This window comes from Cnephaeus nilssonii (assembly GCF_951640355.1).
Source record: "Cnephaeus nilssonii genome assembly, chromosome: 8".
In the NCBI taxonomy this organism is placed as follows: domain Eukaryota; kingdom Metazoa; phylum Chordata; class Mammalia; order Chiroptera; family Vespertilionidae; genus Cnephaeus; species Cnephaeus nilssonii.
Window position 1 is genome coordinate 41,093,057 of NC_137079.1, and position 19,384 is coordinate 41,112,440.

General features: G+C 44.6%; 1 protein-coding gene across 5 annotated transcripts in view; it reads right to left on the bottom strand.

Moving 5' to 3' along the window:
- FARP1 (FERM, ARH/RhoGEF and pleckstrin domain protein 1) overlaps positions 1-19,384 on the bottom strand; it is a gene marked incomplete at its 3' end in the record, with an annotated part of 283,703 nt that overhangs the window by 211,228 nt on the left and 53,091 nt on the right. The window lies entirely within an intron of this gene.

The window sequence follows — 19,384 nt, forward strand, 5'->3', positions numbered from 1 at the left end:
CTCCCAGGGGTGGGTCTTTATCTATCTGACCGCTGAATCTGGGGAAAGGATCTGGGTCTTCTTTCCAACCTTTCCTATTTCTGGTCCGGCCTGCCTCCTAGCACAGCGTGCCCAGTCTGGACAGCTCTCACCTCCGGGAGCCTGTCTGTGTGACAGTGACTGGGGGGTGAGTCTGTCTGACCCAGGCACAGTTATCAGCACAGCCAGCCAGCCGAAGTCTAGTATTGACCAGTCTTCGGGCTGACGTTATGATGTGTGGTGGATACGTGCCTCCTCAGTTGGTTCTGAACTCAGGAGAAGGAAGAGGATGCTATTAACACCACCCCCTCTTTAAACAATCCCTTTATTTCAACAAAGAACTCTATATAAACAAAAAACTAAGATGGGCTGAATGAGGTGCTTTGCCAATGCCCTCCACTATCTATGCCTTGCTAAGAAAAGCCTGACCCCTGGGCCCGAGAGTTAAACCCATGGCACCAGTGCTCATTTAGGACCCCAAAACCTGCAGCATCAGGCCTAGGAGGGCAGGCAAACCTGAAGACAGAGGTCCTCCTAAAGGACAGACACCCCACGAAAGGCCTTCATGGGGTCCTCGCCTAATCTTCTGTAGACAGGGAAACTAGTAGGGTCTTTTTCTGGGGGAAAATCAGACCATACTATCAAAAATATCATTCCCTCTATGAAGTTTCCAAGCACTGCACTCTCAGCAGAAACGTAATTTGTAAGTACATGATCTTTTTTTTTTTTTAGTTGATTTCAGAGAGGAAAGGAGGATAGAAAGATAGAAACATCGATGAAAAAGAATCATTGATCGCCTGCCTCCTGCATGTCCCCTACTAGGGCACGAGTCCGCAACCTGTGCCTTGACAGTGAATCAAACCATGACCTCCTGGTTCATAGGTGGAAGCTCAACCACTGAGCCACACCAGCTGGGTGTAAGTATATGATCTTTACCTGACTTACTACTTAGGCACATTAGTGACAATTTAAGGAATCTACCTTCACAGCATGGAAATCTAAAAACGACTTCAATTTTCCCTACAAACCCTAGCAGTTCTCCAAAATAACATATATATATATATATATATATATATATATATATATATATATATATATATATATATATGCCTAAGCAACCAAACAACTGTTTGACTGGCAGCTATGATGCGCACTGACCACCAGGGGGAAGATGCTCAATGCACAGGCATGGAAAGATGGAACAGACTGACGAATCTCAGAGGGAAGGGAGGAAGGGGGAGGGCAGGAAGAGATTAATCAAAGATCTTATATGCATACTAGAGGCCGGTGCACTGATTTGTGTACCGGTGTTGTCCCTCAATCTGGCCTGTGGGGATTGGGCCGAAATCGGCAGTCCCATATCCCCTGAGGGGTCCCAGATTGCGAGAGGACGTAGGCCAGGCCAAGGGACCCCCACCGGTGCACAAATCCATGCACCAGGCCGCTAGCAGTAAATGAAATCTGAGCACTGCACACCAACCCGTGGTTTACAACAAGGAAGACTTAAATGGGAAAGGGAGACTACGTGAAGGAAAGATAATAAGGCTCCAAAGATTCATACAAAAAACCTAAGTGACAGGGCAAATCCTAAAGAGGATATTTTATTTTCTACAAGAAAGAGAAAAATACCATGGTCCCTTTATGAATCCTAAGACTGCCATAGAAATGGATTACAAACCAGCATCTCAATGGGAAAACCTATGTTGCCCTATAAACCGCTTTATTGCTTCGGTTGTGCTTCCCCAGCTGACACTAAGCTTGTCCAGGGCTTTATTTTTCTACCATGACTTTTCTATCCCTCCCTACCCTGGTCTTAAGAATGCATTACGTATCTTCTGTCCAAATATTAGCTTGGCCCAGGAAGTATTTTGGAGTTATCCTTGCTCCCCAAGCCCATCACAGTGAACTGCTAAACCCATCCCCTGTAATCACAGAGCTGTGGACAAACGGGAGGTAATTTCTCTGAGTACCTCGCATACTCCTAGACTCTTCCTTTTTGAGACCCCCTCCATCCATCAGTAACAGTACGTTTCCCAAGGTGTACAGTATGTTCTGATTTTATAAAAAGACATTCTCAAAGACAATGGGGCGGTTGCTTTTTGTTTGGCCATGGTAAGCTGCCCCAGTGACTCTTCAATAAGCCCTCTTCTATTAGCCAGAATCATTTTCGGTTGCTTTCCAATTCAAAGACTCTTGACTGAGAAAATACATAAAACTACAGAAATAGCATAAAATATCAATAGCTTTGTCTGGTTGGATAATGGGGGCTTTTTTCTTTAAGTTTTATGCATTTTCCCAGTTTTCTACAATGAACACAGATTGTTTTAGGGGTAAGTATTAAAGGGACGCAAAGGTTTTACGGTTCATTTTTTTTAAAGACCAGATGTTTCTCTGGTTCCCACTAAATCCTCTCTCGCCCCCCCTCACTCACCATGGAGGGACATACCAAATTCTCTGCGGCAAGTATAAAGCAACGACTTATTTATCCCATGGCCCCTGGCTCTTGGGTATGACCAGCAACCATCATGCAACCTCCTAGGAATTGTCAATAAGCCATCACAACTTGGATTTTGAAGAATGCATTTTCCCCCCTCTGAATAATTCTTAAAATGCACACAAAAATTATATATTCAACCTACTTTTTCTTTTTTATCTACTTCTCTAACTTGCAATGGCTTATTGACAATTGCAAGGAGAGATAAATGAGGTCTAGTAACTCAGGGGAGATACTGCAAGTTCCACAGCTCTCCTCCCATGTTGCTGAATCTCCCTTCTAGCTTCCATTCTATGCTGTGCTGTGACTTGATCCCCTAAGAAAAAATACTTATGAGATTATGCTACAGGTCCAATTGCCACCGTAAGTAAATACTATTTTGGCCTATTTCACCTTCACAGTCAGATGAGACCTTGCAAAGGAGGAGACAGTGTGGGTAGGGCAAAAAATAGAAAACATATCATTTGCCGGGAATTAATTAGAGCAAGGTCCAAATGGTATGTCTTGGCAGCTCTCTGCCTGAATGTCATACATTACTCAAAAACAATATTTAATTACAGATCTGTGTGCCAAGTGCAGCAAGAAGATACTACTTGGCTTGCTTACTGGAAGGTATGTTTTATGCAATATTAAAAGGCTCTGTTTCTGAGGTTATTAAGAATCTATATCAGCTCGTCAGTTCACATAGAAATTGCCAGAAAATAAAAAATGCATAATACCTTTGTTAACTTCAGTATCATCTTGAAATTATCTTTGCAAAGTCTCCTCAATCGTTAGATAGTCTAAAATTCAGCAAACAATGCAACTGGGGGTGAATTGATCCTTAGAATTAAGTGATTTGCAAAAGGTCCCATGAGTAGATCAATGAACAAAGAAGGTCTATTAACTTCTTACTCCTGGTATATGCAAGACACACACTAGCAGCTGGGGAGGTCACAAAGAACCCAGCTCCAGCCTTAAAGGATTTAGCCTCTCTCTGGGAGACAAGAGCCATAAATGTTACTAATGATTCAGAAATAGGAGGTAAACAACCCATGATGGTGAGACTTAACTGTTACCTTGGCTATCTTCAAAGCATCTTCATCAGTCATCTATAAAGCTAATGTCACAATACTTGCAAGGTAGTATTTTAGCTCATGTCTTTTGCCAAAAGTTGGATCTATTTCCACAACCCCCAACACCTGACTGATACACTGTCAGGATTCAACTGAAGTACAGTGCAGTGAAAATGAAGGACTAGACTATTTTCCTCAAGAGCTGAAACCAGCTGTGGCTATTTTAACTAGTTTCCAATTTTTTTAAAAAATTGTGGTTAAAAAAACATCCTATATAATAAAAACCTAATATGCTAAGTGTCCGGTCGACCGGTTGGCCGCTCAACCAATCAAAGTGTAATATGCTAATGATATTCTAAGGCTGCTCAACTGCTCGCTGTGACGTGCACTGACCACCAGGGGGCAGACACTCTGATTGGTAGGTTAGCTTTATGCTGGGCCAGACAGGCATGCCCTGGAGCCCTCCCGCGGTCCCTCCCTGACTGGCCAACCTCCCGCATCCCTCCCCGGCCCCAATCGTTCACCGGTGGGGTCCCTCAGCCTGGCCTGCACCCTCTCTCAATCTGGCACCCCTCGGGGGATGTCGGAGAGCTTGTTTCGGCCCAATCCCACAGGCCAGGCCAAGGAGGAGGTGCAAATTCATGCACCGGGCCTCTAGTATAACATAAAATTCTATCTTAACCATGTTAAATGTACAGTTCAGTAGTGTTAAGTATATTCACATAGATCTCCAGAACATTTTCATCTTGCAAAATTGAAACTACAAGTGCCCATCAGTAGATAATGGATAAAAAAGCTGTGGTACATCCACAAAATGGAACACTATTCAGCTGTAAAAAGAAAGAAAATTTTACCCTTTGAGACAGCATGCATGGACCTGGAGAATATTATGCTAAGTGAAATAAAACAGAGAAAGACAAGTACCATATGATTTCACTCATATGTGGAACTGAATGAACAAACTGAACTAATAAGTAAACTAGAGAAGATTCACAAATAGAGAGCAGGCAGATAGCTCTAGCGTGGAGGGATTGAGCCAAAAAGAGAAAGAACTCATGGACACAGCCAACAACTCTCCACTTCCCCTTCCCCTACCCACTGGCAATCACCATTCTACTTTTTGTCTCTGAATTTCACAACTCTTGGTACTTCATATAATTGGATTCATATAGCATTTGTCTTTTTGTGACTGGCTTATTTCTCATAACATAATGTCCTCAAGGTTCATCCATGTTGTAGCATGTGTCAGAACTTCTTTCCTTTTAAGACTGAATAATATTCCAAAGTATGTATATACCACATGTTATTCATTCATTTTTTCAATACACATTTGGTTTGCTTCCACCTCCTGGCTACTGTAAATAATGCTATAATGAACAGATATACAAATATATCTTCAAGATCCTGATTTCAATGATTCTGAATACATGCCCAGAGTGAGACTGCTGGATCATATAGTAATTCTATGTTTAATTTTTGGAGACACCACCATAATATTTTCCATAGAGGCTGTCATTTTGCATTACCACCAACTGGGCACAAGGGTTTCAATTTCTCTACAACCTCACCAACACTTGTTATATTTCGTTTTTTATAGCAGCCAACCTAATGGGTGGGAGGTGATAACTTACTGCAATTTTAATTTGCATTTCTCTAATGATTCATGAGTCATTAGATAATCATTGGAACGGGTACAACTGTCCAAAGACTGAGAGAATTCTTGGGTAACAGTGAAGGTTTATTTTTTTTTTCAACCTGGACTAACACATCAAAGGCACAGAATCAGAGTGAAGGGCATTAGAAACGCAATAGGATGGCAGTAGGAGGTCCTTCACAGTGACTCTCCCATTACTGACTCACTGAAAATTTCTGGAGGAGGAAGGAAATTACTCAAAACCAACCTACTCCTACAGTTCACTTCATTGAAACGCCAAGGTTTCTCATCTAATATGGCTGTCCATATTACAGATCTCATTTTAATTACGTATGTGTGTGGTTTACAAGTGTGGAGAGCTGAAGGTCTCTTCCACTTACTGGGAAAATGTCCCATTCTCCATTGTGTTCCAAGGGAACCAGAGCAGAAAACCGGATACAGAAGTGGCACTGCTACAAGGCACAGTGGCAAAAGGCCCAACCATTTCTCAAATGATGTTTCTTTCATAAAGAAGCCAAACAGTGTAAGTTGCTATATGTTTGGGTTGAGTTATCTCCCCCACAATTCATATACTGAAGTCCTAAGCCCCAGTCCCCAGAGACGTTATTTGGAAGCAGGGTGTCTGCACATGATCAAGTTAAGATGAGGTCATTAGAATGGGCCCTTAACCAATATGACTGTGGAGAAACTGGGAGACACATACACACAGAGAGGGAATGTCATATGAAGATGAAGGCAGAGATTGGCAGGGATGCATTACAAGCTAAGGAACATCCAAGATTGCTAGCAAAGCACCAGAAGCTGGGGAGAGGCCTGGAGCAGAATCTCCCTCACAGCCTCAGAGGGAACCAACCCTGCCTACACCTTGATCTCAGACTTCCAGCCTTTAGAACTGTGAGACAATAGATTTCTGTTATTCAATCTGCCCCGACTGTGGATCATTGCTACAGAAGCCCTAGCAAAGAATACCTATTTTTAAACAAATGTCAAATTGCATCATTAAGCGAGGAAACAGGCAGGAAACAGACTGCAACTGAAGTGTCACCTTGATGCTACAGCAGAAAGTGGTGCCAGTAGGACTTACAAACATCACTGACTGCCCCGGAGGTTCATGTGGGTACAGGGCACAGAGAAAACGGACTTGCTTTAGTCTAGTACCTTGTGTTCCACCAAACAATGACCAAAAACAAAACCAACACCCCAGGAACCTTAGTCAAGCATTTTCGGAGCCAGGCAGAGGGCAAAAATAGGTTGGAGACTAAGCAATGGTACTTGTACCCACATAAAACCTCCCTCTGAATGGCCCTGGTTGGCAGGACGCCAGAGGGCTGCTTGGCAGTGTCTCGGTTTCTGTTGAACCAGTTTTCTGGAGGAAATTAGGGCTTTATTTTCTAAGACCCATGTACCTTGCAGGAGCTCTAAAACAGAAGCAAGGCAGCAGTGGGTACTAATGGAAAAGCCCACCTTAGGAAACTGTCTTTGGAATGGAAAGGTAGGGGGGAAAAGAAGACCATCTTTTTCCTTAGGGGTTCCAAAAGTTAGGAAACACCAAGACTCTGCTTGGAATGAAGGTTTTCCTCTTCAGATGTGAAGAATGGGTGAGAGCTCCACACACCAGGAGGCTCTGAGCGCTTCATCACGTGCTCAGCCACGGGAACTCCAGTCACACAGTGAAAATGATGAGCTATTAAACACAACTGAAACCCAATTAATACAGGACCAGTCATTCTCGCACTGTACTGTATTACGAAACCAGACCTTCCAGCTCTAATAAAACATGTCACCTTGGTACTTAGAAAAATAATTAAATCAGGCTAAGGGATGCTAAGATGGCTAACTCATATATTCAGTATATGTTTCAACTCACTTATATATTCTGTATATGTTGTGTGGTTTATTTCTCTTCACCATCTGGATTCCACTGATAAAACTGCTATGAATTACATAAAAGCATGTCCATGAATCACAGAACTCACATGTGAAGAAAAGGTACCTGGTGTGAAGCAACGTCCTGCAGGAGATGGGACAAAGGATGGCGGGTCAGTGGTGTAAAGGGGAACACATCCCCTGGGACTGCGGGGACAGAAGTGAAGGCAGAAAAGGCGGACAAGCTTACGTTTTAGAGGTCGGACCTTGATGGAGCCCACGAGGGCGGCCTCGATTCTCTGTGCGGTAGGAGTCTTGGTCATCTCCTAAGAGAGAAGGTGCCCCGGCTGCTCTCTCTCTGCCCCAGCTGGCTCACCTCCCCACACCACCCACCTTGGCTCCCCTGTGGGCTCTGGTTGGGATCAGTGATGAGAGGCACCGATGGGGGCTCATCACCCGCCTCCTCCGGTTCCGTCCTGGCCCTGCTGTGGCCTGGCTCCTGCTCGCCGGCCCCTCCTGCAAGGCCACACAGCATGACCACCTTGGGAACCAATCCCTCTTCTTGCCCCCTTCAGGGCTAAGGGTGATAACAGCTTCCCACACCTGCTTCATTATCCCTTACTGCTTCCCCGAGTCTTCCTGTCCACGCTTCTATGAATTGTCCCATCATTGAATTATTTCCATGTAAAACCTTCTGGGTGTCATGTGTTTCTTGCCGTGAATCTCACTGGTGGAGGTCACAGGAGTGAGAGGACTTGCAAGGTCCAGGAGGTCTGTAACAGCCACCACGGGACCCAGGAAAGTAGAGGCCAGGGGCACCCTTTTATAGTAGCCAGGCAGCTCTGAGGACCCGGTGAGATCTGAGTGTGTAAATGTACAGCGGCAACAACTCCGCAGTGGTGTAATTTTTTCCAACAGCTCTTAACTGCCCGGGTGCAGCGGCCAAGAAGGCAGGCGCTGTGGCTGCTGCCAGAATCACAGCAAGGAAGGGAGGATCTGAGGTGCTGACGAAGGATGAGGACCCTAAAGGCTGATTCGCTGAGATCTGAACAGACGGCACGGGGTCACGGAGGCCTGGGGGCCTGGGAGAAGAGCATGGACGTCACTATGAGGCTAAAGGACAGGTCATGTAATGGGAGGGACAAGAAACAGAGGCAGTCAGTCAGAAAACCAACTCAACACCAGCACTGGAAAAAGATCGCAACACCGGGCGTGAGCTTTCATTGAAATGTCACTAAATATTGACTACTGGACATCTATCACATTCCAGTGTCCCCTGTCCCCTGAGACATGATCAGTCACACATGCCTTTTATGTCTTACTTCTGTCGTTCTACATACTCAGAATTTGGAATTAAGGGATTCTTTACGTTATCTACCAGATAGACTTACACATAGTGAGCCCTAACGTGTGTGTTTTTCCAAAAAATATTACAACGGAAATCTTTCTTTAAAATTTGCAGCGAGAACCAAGACTAAACTGCTTTATTTTAAAGAGTTGTGTTGAGGGATATCCTTCTTGAGGCTCACGGTGAAACACATGTTCTTTTCTTACGGTGCTGAACATGCTTCTGTTGGGGGTTGAATTGTGTCCCCCAAATTCATGCGCTGAAGTCCTAACCTCCAGAACTTCAGAATGTGACCTTATTTTGGAAATAGGCTCTTTACAGATTTAATTAAGTTAAAATGAGGTCATTAGGGTGAGCCCTAATTCAATTGGACCGGTGTTCTTATAAAAGAGGGAAATTTGGAGACACCCACATAGGGAGAACACCATGTCAAGAGGAAGGCAGAGATTGGGGCACTGAGTCTACTAGCCAACGATGCCAGAGACTGCCAGCAAACCACCAGAAGGCAGGAGGGAGGCGTGGGACAGATTCTCCCTCAGAAGAGACCAACCCTGCCAGCACCTTGATCTTGCACTTCGAGCCTCCAGAACTTTAAGAGGATAAATCTCTGTTGTTTAAGTCCCCCAATCTGTGGTGCTTTGTTACGGCAGCCCTAGGAAACGAATACAGATTTTAACAATGAGTAGGGTATTGCTGTCATACCCTAATAACCAATGCTCTTTGGTCTTGTTTTCCAATGCGTGAGACATTCAGTCTTATGTCTAGGTTAAAGGTACTTGAGCATTTGAGTTCTGTTTGCTGACAGAAACACATTCGGACAATAACCACTGGAAGACTGCACGGTAGCCAAATGCACCTTACAGCTCACCTCATAAGTAAGTTGCATCAAAATTAAACAAGCTAATGAGAGCAATCACCCCTATCCTTGGCAATGATTTTGAAAAGAGTCTGTTGAAGATGCTGTTTAAATGTTTCCCCGACCTGACTTTCAGTTAGGTATGGCAAGTAGCTTCTAGATGACAAGGAAATTGAAATGCAAAGAGTAAATATAATTTTATTATATAAATGGAAACCAAGCAATCAACCTCCATTTGATACTTGCAGTCTGTACAATTTACATAATCACTATGACTCTCGGAGGTTCCTTACAGAGCCACAGATTCTCCTTTGTGATTAAAATAAGGCAATGCCTTTTATTAGCAACGGTGGCAGCGCGCCTTTCCCGTCAAGTGAAGGAAGGCATTATTTCTAGTACAACAGTTGTTACGGAGAGGCCCGTGCCAGCTGACTTCCTAGCCCTCTGGGACAGCGGAGCGCTCCTAGGTGGTGAGGCTAAGGACTGCCTCTGTCCTCCACTCTCTGGGTGCTCCCTTCCCACCGGCTGCCAAGTCCAGGAAATTCTACCTTCTCCGCTTCTCCCGTGTCTGTCAGTTCCTGGCATTCTGTCTGAGGCCCTTATCAGTCTCCATGCTTATAGGACATGGCAAGTCCTCTGTTCGCTGGGTGGGCCTCCTGCAGACTCAGCCCTGATCAATATCCTACCCACTTAGGAGAGCCTGTCACGCATCTGTCTCCGGGAACAGCATGACTGACATGCTGGGTTATCCTCCCTAATGGGTCCTCGTAGCCCAGGACCATCTGACAGCAGGAAAGCAGAGTGTAAGTGGGGAGGTGCTGGGCCGGGACCCGGCTCCTTGTCCCCAGCTCTAGGACCTAGACCAAGTCCCTTTTGCCCTGCAAGCCTCATCCGGGTCAATCATGCCTACCTCCTAGGGTCACGGGTCAGCCATCAGTGAGAGAGCAAATGCACAGACTTAGCACAATGTCTGGCATATAGCAAGGGACTTTAAAAAGGGTAGTCATTATTTTTATTCATTTTCTTATCACCAGCAAGCACCTTGCTTCGTGTGTCCATAAGCATGTGTGGAACTCATATCATGTTTCCAAGGTCACATTCCAAAAAATAACACCAGAGCCACAGAATTCCATTGTGGGTATCTAGGCTAACTTCCTGTTTGTACAAATGAGAGATAAACCTACAAAACTCTCACAGTTATAAAGTAATAAAGACTTTTAGAATCGCTCTTTTACACAATCATTTTAGGTACAGACGATCCCAACTTGGTTAAATCACTCCATATTTTTCATAGGAGTTAAAACCATGATATCCAAATCAAATGTTCAACAAATAAGTGAATCATTAAAAAAAATCTAATAATTTAAAAATCAGTCTGATTTGTATGTCATTGTGTTTCAGACTGACATTCAAACAGGAGTTGTCTAACCAGCAAGGCCTTGCCTCACCTGGGCCCACAGAGTCCATGCTGTGAGAGCTGACCCAGAGGGGCTGGAAACCCAACGTCCAGTCTGTGCTAGATGGAAGCAAGGTTCTACCAGGAAAATCCCTGCTCAAGAACATGGAGGTGCTCTGGGCCAGGTAAGTAGAGACCAAGAACTCAGCACAAAGCAAAAATACACATAAAAATTATAAGCTAAAAGAACACCCCTCGATTTTATTTTATCCTCACCCAAGGATATGTCTTATTGATTTTTAGAGAGAGAGGAAGGAATGGGGGGAGGAAGGGAGAGAGAGAGAGAGAGAGAGAGAGAGAGAGAGAGACAAACAATGATGTGAGAGAAAAACATTGATCGGTTGCCTCCTGTATGTGCCCAGAACAGGAATCAAACTCAAAACCTTGGTGTATGAGACAACGCTTCAACCAACTGAACCACCCTGCCAGGGCCACCCCTCAATTTTAAAGCTAACCTAACTAAAGCTCAGAGAAGCTAAAGATACGTTGTTAGTTGTTTTAAAAAAGGAAGTAAATGTGCTTGCCAGAAATTGAGAATTCATCTCCACTATCCAAGGGTCACTTCATTCTTATAGCTTTTCGAAAGCCACTTAGGGTACATCTGTTTCAGGTAATGAATCACCCTCCAAAGAAAGAACACGTCTAATGTGAGACTAACAAAAAGCTGGGGGGAGGGGAGGAGAATTACCCCACCTGACATAAGTATGCAATTTTTTATTTTAAAGTGTTTTCACATGCTTTCTTCTTTCCATTTCATCTACCCCAGTGGTCGGCAAACTCATTAGTCAACAGAGCCAAATATCAACAGTACAACGACTGAAATTTCTTTTGAGAGCCAAAAACCGACTTCTGCGCATGGGCCACGAAGTTTCAATCGCACTGTATGTGCGCGCCCGCACATGGTATTTTGTGGAAGAGCCACACTCAAGGGGCCAAAGAGCCGCATGTGGCTCGCGAGCCGCGGTTTGCCGACCACTGATCTACCCAACAGCTCTACAATAAAAGTAGGATCCCCATTCTGATAAAGAACAATGATGAACCTAAAGCTTAGAATGAAAGAAAAGAAAGACTAACTTTAATGAGAACTTAATATGTATTCAGAACTCTGCAAAGTGTTTGTACAGAAGGTATTTAGGAAGTCTCCTTAGTTAGAGACAAGGAAATAGATTGGGAATGGTTATCTATTCATCCAGAGCCACACAGCTAACAAGCAATGAAGCCAGGATCCAAGATCCTACACTTTTCCCTTTAACCTTGTTTCTTATAATTAAGAAAATGTATCTCCATTTAAAAGAGAGGAGAAAAGCCCTAGCCGGTTTAGCTCAGTGGATAGACCACTGGCCTGCAGACTGAAGGGTCCCGGGTTTGATTCCAGTCAAGGGCACGTGCCCAGGTTGTGGGCTCGATCCCCAGTATGGGCCGTGCAGGAGGCAACCAATTGTTGATTCTCTCTCATCATTGATGTTTCTCTCCCTCTCTCTCTCTCCCTCCCTCCCTCCCTCCCTCTCCCTTCCTCTTTGAAATCAATAAAAATGTATTTTTTAGAAAGAAAAGAAAAAAGGAGAAACAAAGCAGTTTCTCTGACTCCCTGCATTTTCTCAGGATGTTGGCCCCTGTAAAGTCAGATACAGACCTTCTCAATGACAGTGTATTCTTTTTATTTATTAGGTTCTACTGAGTGATTCTTTTTTCAGGGAGAAAATAGCAAACAGCTGTTTGAGAATTCCTGCCATCAGTTCAGGGCTCCAGAAACGGCTTTGATCACAAGCGTCCAGAGTTGAAAGGGGCACACACAAGCATTCCGGGCCAACGTTTAAATTCTGCTCTCTGCTTCTAAGGAGCTAGCAAGGAAGGCGAACAGTATTGAGCCGAAATGATTTATGAAAAAAGTTTTAATCTATTAAAATAGCCTTTAAATTTACCCTCATGAGGCCAGGCCCAGACAGCACCATTTATCATTCAAGTGAAATAAAAGTCAGAAGGGGCTATGCAAAGCAGAGTGGACACATAAATACGGTTTCAGAAACTTTGCTCATAAAAGGAGCCAAAAGCAACACTGATAAGGGGAAAGAAACGTTGACTTATTTTTAAAAAGCTGAGTGAACTTGTGAAATTCCTTCTCCTCATTCTGGTTTAAACTGGAGCTGCTTAGGAGGCAGTGAATACAGCTCTGGGTACGCAGATCTCCCTTCTGGTTTTAAGTGGCCAATTAAATTTTATTTAGGTCTCACCACCGCCACCGCACCCATCACCTCCTCTTACGTGCATTTCGTGCAAGATAAGACTAGACTTTGGGTGGTGAGCACACAATGCAATGTGCAGAAGACGTATTATAGAATTGTACACCTAACACTTAGTGATTCACCAATGCTCCCCCCAATAAATTTAATTTTTTTAAAAAGGAAAAAAAGTAGCCCTGGAACTCATAATATCTACCTTCTAATATCACTATAATCAGGTCAACTGGAGGGAACAAGCCCACGGCCAGGGAATGGTAATCTCAAGGGAGTAAGAAGCAAGACGTGTATTTAAAATGTACATCTCGCCTCTTTGGGAACAAGGGGAGAAGACTTTCAGCATCTTATCAACGAGGGCACATTCCCCCCAGGATGGCTGAAATAAAAATTAAAAAGGGACACATAAGTCATTCAAAATAAACAAGACAACGAAAAGGAAGGTGACTTCCTAAAGACACAGTTGCTCTGAGTGAGCACAAGCCCAGCTCGAAGCAGAGCCTCGGCTTTGCCTGATGTAAAACACACACACACAGAGCCTTTCAGAAAAGACACACTCCTGCTTGCCCTTTCCCTGATCTCATGCCGCAGCAGACGGAGAATTCCACAACCATGGGAGGCCTTCCCCGGGATCGCCAAGCCCTTGAAGAACAGGCTCTCAATTGATGTCAAGCCCAGGTTTCACTGACAATTAAAGAAATTAAGTGACTGCTGCATTTCAAAAGGTAAGAAAATGAAAAAATAAATGTTTCATCATTGAAGGGCTGACAGTATGAGACTCCTAATTAGGTCTCAGAGAGAGTGGAGGCAATTTTGCCCCTAGTAAAAACCTTTGCAGTCTCTATTATGACACGCTGGCTAATTACTCCTCTTAAAATTTCAGATGCCTGTTTTAGACAAACCTGTTTATTTACTACTACTAAAGTGATTTCTAGAAAATACGTAAGTTCTTTCAGTCTGCTCTCTCCCAATGTCAAGTGGCATATAGTTTGGTCCAATTTAGTTCAGTGAGGTTTATGTGAGTGACCCTCTCCCCTCCACACATACAAATTAAGTCTTCACATTTCCTGATGCCCATAAGAAGCATATCATATACACTGAGTGGCCAGATTATTATGATCTCTGAACGCCGTGCATGAATTCGTGCATGGGTGGGGTCGCCAGCCTGGCCAGGGGGAGGAGACATGAGTGGTTGGCCAGCCTGCCTACTGGTAGAACTCCTGGTCGAGGGGACAATTTGCATATTAGCCTTTTATTACATAGGATATACACTGAGTGGCCAGGTTATTATGCATTCAGAGATCATAATCATCTGGCCACTCAGTGTATAAACCATAGCATACTGACTCATCCTCACCACTATTCTTTTTAGCACTTACCAGGTACATGTAACTACTGTGTCTAATCAGGCTTTGGAAGGTGAAAGCAAGGGGTTATTAATTAAAAATACCTTTCCTGGCCCTAAGCGGTGTGGCTCAGTGGATAGAGCGTCGGCTTGCAGGCTCAAGGGTCCCAGGTTCAATTCCGGTCAAGGGCATGTACCTTGGTTGCAAGCACATCCCCAGTGGGAGGTGTGCAGGAGGCAGCTGATCGATGTTTCTCTCTCATCGATGTTTCTAATTCTCTCTCCCTCTCCCTTCCTCTCTGTAAAAAATCAATAAAATATATTTTTAAAAAATAAAAATACCTTTTCTCAGTTTACCATCTGCCGGAAGAATTAACAAATCTAGCCATGGAAAAGTTAAATAATCCATCAACAAAGATATCAACACAGGCCTGGCCAGTGTGGTTCAGTGGTTGAGTGTCAACCTATGAACCAGGAGGTCACGGTTCAATTCCCAGTCAGGGTACATGCCTGGGTTGCAGGCTCAGATGCCCAGTAGGAGGCATGTAGGAGGCATTGATCAATGATTCTCTCTCATCATTGATGTTTCTCTCTCTCTCTCTTCCTCTCCCTTCCTCTCTGAAATCAATAAAAATATATTTAAAAAAGAAGATGTCAACACAGGGTCCCAACTTCGAAAAAAAGAAAATAAAGAAAAGAAGCCTTGGACCAAACACCTTTTTTTGCAGATGAGCAAACAAAGTCTCAGCAGGGAAATATATAAAGGAACTAATTAGGGAGAGAAGCAAGACTAAGGATGGTGACTCAAAGTCTAATTAGAGGTACAGACAGTAAGTACTATACGAAGAGAAAGGTAGGACCCCAGCAAGAGCCAGGGTTGGGGGGAGGCCTGGACAGTTCGCGGCATTTTGATCTATTTGTTAGAAGTACAGGATGAGTGGTGCTTAGGACGGGGACAGACCCAGAGCAGCAGGAAGGAAAGAACGTGGTGACCTTCCCTTTGGGAGCTGTTGGAGGTGTGTAGGCAAAGACCCAGTGGGGTGAGGCAGTGGAAGCCCATGGATCTTATGAGGTGGCGCCCAGTGCAGGGAAGGCAGATGGTGTTGCGGTCATGCGGGCTGAGTTCCAATCCCAGCCCTACCTTAACTCTGCAAATGTGAGGAAGTGACTCAAAGCTTTCCCCAGGGGTTCCCTCATCTCAAGGAAAAGGGAGCGCCAACCACTTCTCATAACGTGTGAGTTAAATGACTGAACACAGGTGTGGGTCGGTCACAGGTAATGGAGTATGTGCTGGGTCCAGGCCCTGTTCAGGTGTCGGATCTAATGATAAACAAGAACAAAAGAGGCCTTGCTCCCCAAAGAACTCACACTACCTGCGGGAAGCCGAAAATACACACGTAAACAAAGAAAATAATTTCCTGGCACGAGATGCTCATGCAGGAGGGGAAACACCCAGGAAAGTGGTGGTGGTAACAATGGAAGTGGCTCAAGAATCTGAGCCATCGACAGCAGACCCTCAATGAGGGTTCCCTCCGCTCTCCCGACCTCCCCAACTCAGAAGTCCATAATTTACCCGCAGGCAGCTGGAAGCTGTAAAAGCATGGAGTAAAGTGATGACAAGACAAAAAAGGCACAGTGATTGTTTCCTGGGATGGCCCTGGTTGACCGTTGAGTTCTTCCTGCCACAATTAACACTGTGGTACAACTTCCTAAAGGCGTCACCACTTTCCACCCGCCTACACCTCTAACTCCTGCTCACTCTTCAACAGAGACTAGGGGTCTCCTTGACACCCATGAGCATCTTTCCCAGCCATTCTCACCCCGGCTGCTCAAGAGAAGCAAGATGGCTTCGTTTTATTTCCTCTGCTCTTCTTGGCTCTTCCCGAGAGTGACCTTGCTAATGAAAACACACAAACTGAATAAACACTCGGAGAAGAAACCATCTGCTTATCCTAAACACGTCAGGAGGAAGCGTGTTTGTTTACCAGCAGGGTCATGAGGACAGGACACATAAAACCTTCTCAGGGACCTTAAGGGGTGATGATACTGGTGGGGGAGCGGAGGGGCGTCATTAACCCTTTCAGATCCTCAGAGTCCGTTGGTTTTATAACCTCTGGTTGGAAGAGGAAGCTGCATATATCATAAACCACAGGGTGAGGCTTATTTGCACAGCTTTTTCCACATAAAGATGATATAATGCCGAGAAAGAACTGACTCTCTATGTCATTATTGTTTTCGACCTTTCAACTCTGCAGAGGAAATACCTAAAAAGACTGCCCAAGTTCAAGAGCTAAGGCAGTGGTAAAACTAGCTACAGAGTGGAAAGTCTGACGCTCACTACTGCCGAGGCCTCTGAAAAGGTTAAACTCTTAAATAATTTTTAAAGGCTATAAATAGCAAGGGAGGCAATCTTGGAGAGTATTGGTTATCTGTGCCAGGAAATATTTATGGAATTTGCATTTACAATGACTACTTTGCCCATATTCATGGTCCACAATAAACGTCAAAAGAAAAGGCCCAGGAAATTCAATCCCCAAGGAAAAAAATGGATCGGAGAAGAATGTTCCCAAAGGGAAACTGTAATGACTTCTGGCCGTGTGCCCTGCTCATCTGTGTGGCAAATGTGAATGAGCAAGGAGAATTCATTCTCTTGGGGCACCCAACGAAAGGAGGATCACGTGTGGGCCAGGGGAACACTTCCAGGGCCACTGAGCCTTGATGAATTCACAGCATCAAGTTTTGGAGCAAAATTTTAAAGCAGTTATGGGGAGCTTGTGGGGTCTCTTGCAATCCTATGTCCCTCTCCTCCATCCTGAGCACAGGGACTGAGTCACCGGGCCAGCTTGCTGCCTTCCAGCTGGCTGTTTCAGTTCTTCAAGAGCATAAGGTAGCAATTGAGAATCAGCTTAGTCAATAAAAATGCTGATATCCGCCTTTCTGCAAGCACTTGTAGAAAACATCTGTTGCCCACTGGTTGAGAAGGAACATTCTAACCAAACTAGAAAAATAAAAATAAGATATGAATGGGTGAGGCATGTGAAAAATTAACCATTAATTCTACTTGTAAAATAAGCTCATTCCGACAGTCAGTCGGCAAACATTTAGTGAGCACCTACTGCAAAACTGATGCTATGCTGGGTGCCAGGGATGAGATAAGGTCCCTGACGAGAAGCCAGCAGTGAGGTGGCAAACGGACGTCGATACCACTAATCATTCTTGTATTAGGCTCATAGTATGTGCCAAGAGTCGGTCCAAACACTTCAGTTGTATCAACTCCTTTTATTCTCAGAAAATAAGGTAGGGCTTATTATTAGCCTTATTTTACAGGTGAAAAATCGAGATACAAAGAGGTTAAGTGCCTATTCAAGGTGATCAATAGGTTAGTAGGAGAAGATGGGATTTGAACCCAGGCAGTCAGGCTCCACCCTAATAGGTGTATGAGCAAACAGGTCTGAAGGAGTGAAGAAAAAGCCCCAGCCCCCGCCTCAAGGAGTTGGCATCTGGGTAAAACTGACAGGGCCTTTAAGGGTGCATAGGAGTTTATGGGTGGGGGGTTGCAGGGTGAAAAAGTTTCCCTCCAGGCAGAGGAGTTACAAATACAAAGCACAGACATAAGAAATTGTCAAGTAATGTAATTTTAAAAGGTGAAAACATATTTCTATTCCTGTTTCTCAGAGAGCTCCTACAGAATTCCTAAACAGTAGGTAGCTAAGAACAGAGTCTTGACATTCTTTGGTTTAGAGAACTGAAGAGCTGCAATTGAATACAGTACAATGCTTCCTGTAGTTTGTGCACACAACAGCAGCATTTGATCGCTCCCGAGTCCAAACCACATACAGGAACACCATTTAATAGAATGTGTTGCTACAGACTTGGGCCCAGAAGTCTTAACAGAACCAAATAGGAAATACTGAAACTAAATACCTCACCAAACCAGTCTGGCAATACAGAGAAAAAGTTACAAGGGGGAGGGGGGGAGGGGGGAGGCAGGGGGCAGGCCATGCCTTCTAAAAGGCCTAATTCTAACAGGCTAGCAGGTGCGCTCCTCAATTCAGTTTTACAATTTCAGCAGATTAGCAACAGATTTGTTCACCAAAATACGAAGCTGTTCCCAAAGCCTTGCTAGATACGAATTTCAAAACAAGAAACTTAGAAAGACACAAAGGTTGTCTGCGATGTGCAATAAATTGGTAGTTTTACACATAGCTATTCTGAGGCTTATCTTTCCCTGAGACAAGGATAATTCACACTCGCTGGACAATATTCTTTGAAACAGATATAATTTAGTGAATCATATCACGTAAATGATTAAATGATGGGTTACAGATGTGGATGCCAACTTAAATTTCAGCCGCTCTAACCAACAGGAATAATAGATGGATCGGCTCCACTTTAAAAACAGGTTACGTTCCCCAAGTGTGTTTATAAGTTGGCTGTTTGGAATTTGAGAGCTATTTTCTTCCCCAACAATGTCAGAGGTGGTGCTTAGTACCCGAGCCAGAACATGGGAAACGAAAGCCAAAGTGTGCTGGGAGTTCTATGGACTCCGACCCACATAAGGGATAATGGTTCCCGAGGAAAGTGCAGTCCTGGAGATCTGGCCACACACACCCAGCTCTCCCAGCCTGGGAACGAGAAAGCCTCCATCGGTACATGACCGGTGGGTCCCTCACCGCCAGCAGGAGTTCTAGTTATGGAGGAGGCCGGAGAAGGATGAGGGCGGGCAGGGGGCAATGCGGCAGGGACTCTGAAGAAAACAGTGGAAGAGACCAAGGCTGGCGGTTCTCCACCGCCCAGCACCTTAGCTCTGCCCCTGAGGCGGCGGGCTCTTCCATTCCAGAGCTGCCACACTGAGGCCGTGGGTCAGGGTTTCTCTGCATCCCACCCCCCCCACCCACAAACATGGGCGTCAACTTCTCTTCTGAATGAGAACACTCGTGCAGGGCTTTGACGGTCCTCTTGGGGATTTTTCTCACCAGCACCTTAGAGCAGTGGCACGCGCACACGCACAGAGAAAGTGCCTGTGATAAGCAAATTAAACCGAGATCCAGCCACAAG